We start from the raw sequence: 5591 nt of genomic DNA on the forward strand, positions 1-5591 counted from the left end.
GTAGATGGCCTCTACCTGGAAATTCCTGCTTGTTAATTAGGCCAAGACACTTTGCTCAACCTTCCTGTCTCTGGCTTTCTGTGTTGTTCTCTGTGCCTCTAAGTGTATTACTGAGTTTCATGTTTGTTTCCCCAAATAAACTCTGAGCTTCATTGAACAGGTCTGTGTCTAGAACCTAGTGCTTAGAACATTAATAGACCCAGAATAAACACTCAGTACAAACCACTGGATGAGAAAGGTCAATATGTGGATGGCTCATAGTATGTATGATGAATGGGAAGATGAAGAATATGAAGAAGGATGGGTGGGGCTAGCATGGATATTTGGGTGAGTGAATGCATGAACATGGATGAGTGGGTCAACGGCTGGGGAAGAAGTGGATTAGATTGAACATAAGGATGGGTAGGTTAGTCATGGGATGAATGGGCCTATTGATGGAAACTCTTTGAATGAAAGGTAGGTGGATGGAGGGCAGATGGGCATAGAAATGTTTGAGAAGTATGTTGATGGGCATGAGAGAATGTGTGTGTGTGAAAGATGGATAAAGGCTGGATATAAAACAGGCAGCTGGATAGGTAGAAAGAAGATGGGTGAGAAGGGGAAGTGGATAGATATATGAGTGAACGAATGGTTGGAAAGACAGATAAATTTAAAGTTATGTTTATGCAGGCTAGGTGAGTGGATGGATGCATGAGTAAATGGATGGAATGATTGGTGGATAGGTGGGAGTGGGGTGGAAACATGAGTATATGAATGAAAACATTAATGAAAATTAAAGATATAAAAAGAATTATGTACAAAATAATGTATACCTCTCTAAAGTAATACATTTGAAAGTGGAGAGAAAATGGATGAATTTTAGCAACATATAAAAGACCAAAATTTACAGAAGAGGTAGAGAGCCTATACAGCTTATAAAATATGTACAAAGAAAACTAGTAAAATAAATATGTCATTATAGAAGAAAGCTTACCTAGAGTTTTTGGAGCGAAATTTTGTCTAGCCTTCAAGGAATAGAGGATATCATTAAAAGTATTATTATTGAAGATATTATTAAAAATATTACAGATCATAAGAGGTGCCTGGCTGGTTCAGTTGGTAGAGCATGCAACTTTTGATCTTGGGGTGTGAGTTCAAGCCCCATGTTGGATGTAGACTTTGCTTAAAATAAAATAAAAAATAAATTTTTAAAACTTAAAATATTACAGATCATAAGGAGAAAAAGTACATTTCCCAATTAGTTTTCCATGCTAGTTTGTTGAAACCTGTATGACTCAAATAGCAAAACATAGAAAAGTAATAGACCTATTTTTCTTTTGACCTTTGATGTGAAAATTCTGAACAAACTATTTGTTTAAAGAACCTTCAGTGTATTAATTCAAGTACACCCTCTATATGATTAAGGTCAATCCAGGAATGCAAGGATGGTTCAGTATATAAAAATTTAATAATATAAGCTCTTATACTAACAAATTAGAAGAGAAAAATCATTGCATGACTAGATGCTTAAAAGGTATTTGATAAAATTCCATGGTAACTTCCAATAGCAGTTGTAAATGGATAAAAAGAAAACAACCCAAGTGAGTAAAACCTATTTATTCCAAAGCCAAAACAAATGTCCTTTTATACAGGAAGAGACGTTGACTTTATTTAGTTTTTTTTAATTTAAATTCAATTAGCTAACATATAGTACATTATTAGTTTCAGATGTAGTGTTCAATAATTCATCATTTGCGTATAACAGCCAGTGCTCATCACATCACGTGCCCTCCTTAGTGGCCATCACCCAGTTGCCCCATCCACCCACACACCTCCCCTACCACAACCCTCAGTTTGTTTCCCAGAGTCAAGAGTCTCTCATGGTTTGTGTCCTTCTCTGATTTCTTCCCATTCAGTTTTCCCTCCCTTCCCCTATGATCCTCTGCACTGTTTCTTATATTCCACATATGAGTGAAACCATATGAAAATCTTCTTTCTCTGGTTGACTTATTTCACTTAGCATAATACCCGCCAATTCCATCCACGTAAATGTAAATGGTATGTATTCATCCCTTCTGATTGCTGAGTAATATTCCAGTGTATATATAAACCACATGTTCTTTATTCATCCATTTGTTGAAGGACATCTCGGCTCCTTCCAGTTTGGCTATTGTGGACATTGCTGCGATGAACACTGGGATACAGGTGTCCATTTGTTTCACTACATCTGTATCTTTGGGGTAAATACCCAGTAGTACAATTGCTGAGTCATAGGGTAGCTCTATTTTTAACTTCTTGAGCTCTATTTTTAACTTCTTCCATATTGTTTTCCAGAGTGGCTGTACCAGCTTGCATTCCCACCAACAGTGTAAGAAAGTTCCCCTTTCTCCACATCCTCGCCAACATTTGTTCTTCTCTGTCTTGTTAATTTTAGCCATTCAGACCGGTGTTAGGGGGTATCACATTGTGGTTTTGATTTGTATTTCCCTGATGACAAGTGATGTGGAGCATTTTTTTATGTGTCTGTTGGTCATTTGTATGTCTTCTTTGGAGAAGTGTCTGTTCATGTCTTCTGCCCATTTCTTGACTGGGTTATTTGTTTTAGGGTGTTGGGTTTGAGAAGTTCTTTATAGATCTTGGATACCAGCCCTTTATATGATATGCCATTTGCAAACATCTTCTCCCATTCCATAGGTTGCGTTTTAGTTTTGTTGACTGTTTCCTTTGCTATGCAGAAGTTTTTATCTTGATGAAATCCCAATAGTTCATTTTTGCTTTTGTTTCCTTTGCCTTTAGAGACATGTCTTGCAAGAGGTTGCTGTGACCAAGGTCAAAGAGGTTGCTGTGGCCAGGGTCGAAGAGGTTGCTGCTTGTGTTCTCCTCTAGGATTTTGCCTGTCTCACATTTAGGTCTTTCATCTATTTTGAGTTTATCTTTGTATATTGTGTAAGAGAATGGTCCAGTTTCATTCTTCTGCATGTGGTTGTCCAACTTTCCCAGCACCATTTATTGAAGAGACTGTCTTTTTTTCCATTGTGTATCCTTCCCTCCTTTGTCAAAGATTAGTTGACCATAGAGTTGATGGTCCATTTCTGGGTTTTCTATTCTGTTCCATTGATGTATGTGTCTGTTTTTGTGCCAATACCATGCTGTCTTGATGATCACAGCTTTGTAATATAGCTTGAAGTCGGACATTGTGATGCCCCCAACTTTGGTTTTCTTTTTCAACAGTCCCCTGGTGATTTGGGGTCTTTTCTGGTTCCAAACCAAATATGTTCTTAAAGTTGTCTGTATTTCCTTGTTGTTGGTTGTGATCTCTCCCCTTTCATTCATAATTTATTAATTTGGGTCCTTTCTCTTTTATTTTAGATATGTCTGGCTAGAGGTTTATTGATCTATTTAATTCTGTCAAAGAACCAGCTTCTAGTTTCATTAATCTGTTTCTACTGTTCTTCTGGCTTCTGTTTTATTGATTTCTGCTCTAATCTTTATTATTTCTCTTCTCCTACTTGGTTTAGGCTCTATTTGCTATTCTTTCTCCAATTCCTTTAGGTGTAAGGTTAGCTTGTGTATTTGAGATTTTTCTAATTTTTTGAGAGAGGCTTGTACTTCCCTCTTAGGACCACCTTTGCTGTATCCCAAAGGCTTCGAACAGATGTGTTTTCATTCTCATTGGTTTCCATGAACTTTTAAGTTCTTCTTTAATTTCCTGGTTGACCCATTCATTCTTTAGTAGGATGGTCTTTAACCTCCAAGTGTTTGAGTTCCTTCCAAATTTCCTCTTGTGATTGAGTTCAAGTTTCAAAGCATTGTGGTCTGAAAATATGCAGAGAATAATTCCAATCTTTTGGTGTTGGTTGAGACCTGACCTGTGACCCCAGTATGTGATCTATTTTGGAGAAAGTTCTATGTGCACTTGAAAAGAATGAGTATTCTATTGTTTTAAGATGGAATGTTCTGCATAGATCTGTGAAGTCCATCTGGTCCAGTGTGTCATTCAAAGCCCTTGTTTCTTTGTTAATCTTCTGTTTAGATTATCTGTCCATTGCTGTGAGTGGGGTGTTGAAGTCCCCTACTATTAATGTATTTTTATCAAAGTGTTTCTTTACTTTGGTTATTAATTGGTTTATATAATTGACAGCTCCCATGTTAGAGGCATAAATATTTACAATTGTTAGATCTTCTTGTTAGATAGACCCTTTTAGTATGATATAGTGTCCCTCTTCATATCTTACTACAATCTTACTACTTACTATTAGCTTAAAATCTAATTTTTCTGATATGAGATTTGCTACCCCAGCTTTCTTTTAAGGTCCATTAGCATGGAAAGCAGTTCTCTACCCCCTCACTTTCAGTCTGGAGGTGTCTTTAGGTCTAAAATGAGTCTCTTGCAGATAGCATATGGATGGGTCTTGCTTTTTTTTTTTATCCATTTGATACCCTATGTCTTTTGATTGGAGTATTTAGCCCATTTATATTCAGGGTAACTATTAAAATATATGAATTTAGTGCCATTGTATTGCCTGTAAAGTCCCTGTGTCTGTTGATTGTCTCTCTTTCTGGTTTATGTTATTCTTCAGCTCTCTCTTCCCTTTCAAGATCCACTTTAATATTTCTTGCAGGGATGGCTTGGTGGTCAAATATTCTTTCCATTTCTGTCTGTCCTGGAAGCTCTTTATCTCTCCTTCCATTCTGAATGACAGCTTTGCTGGATAAAGTATTCATGGCTACATGTACCCTGAATATATCATGCCAGCCTGTTCTGGCCTGCCAGGTTTCTGTGGATAGGTCTGATGTTAGTCTGATATTCCTCCCTCTGTAGGTTAAAGCCATTTTTTTCAAGCCGCTTTCAGGATTTTCTCTTTGTCCCTGAATTTTGGAAGCTTCACAATTATATGTCAGGTTGTTGATTTATTTTTATTGATTTGGGGAGGGGTCCTCTCTACCTCTTGGACATGAATGCTTGTTTCCTTCCCCAGATTAGGGAAGTCTTCAGCTATGATTTGCTCAAATATGCCTTCTGGCCCTCCCTCTCTTCATCCTCAGGCACCCCAATAATTCTGACGTTGGTATGTTTCATGGCATCACTGATTTCTCAAAGCTTGTCTTCATGGGCTATTAGTTGTTTTACTCTCTTTTCCCCAACTTCCTTTCTTTCCATCAACCTGTCTTCTAGATCACTTACTCTCTCTTCTGCCTCATTTACCCTAGCTGTTAGAGCATCCAATTTAGACGGAGTCTCAGGTACAGCATTTTTAAATTCAGCTTGATTAGATCTTATTTGTGCACTAAGAGATTCTCTGATGAGATGCTGACTTTAAAATAAAGAACCAGACAAGGATAGATGTCATTGCCTTTATTTTCAACATTGTTTCAGAGGCTCTACATGATATAAAAAGACAAGGAAACAAAGTAAGTCACGAAATTGGAATAAGGAAGAGTCAAATTTCTCATCATTTTCAGAAGATATGATTATATATAAAATTTTGTTGTATATTGTTATACTTCATAAGACAATTTGGGAAGGTAGTTCGATAGAAGATAAAAATGATAGCTTTTTATTACGCTACTCATAAGTAACTACATCAATGATAATATTTTCCACTTACTAT

Source organism: Mirounga angustirostris, unplaced genomic scaffold (genome assembly GCF_029215605.1).
Source record: "Mirounga angustirostris isolate CCGP_5_RB_7025 unplaced genomic scaffold, mMirAng1.0.hap1 SCAF_10, whole genome shotgun sequence".
NCBI classification, from domain to species: Eukaryota; Metazoa; Chordata; class Mammalia; order Carnivora; family Phocidae; genus Mirounga; species Mirounga angustirostris.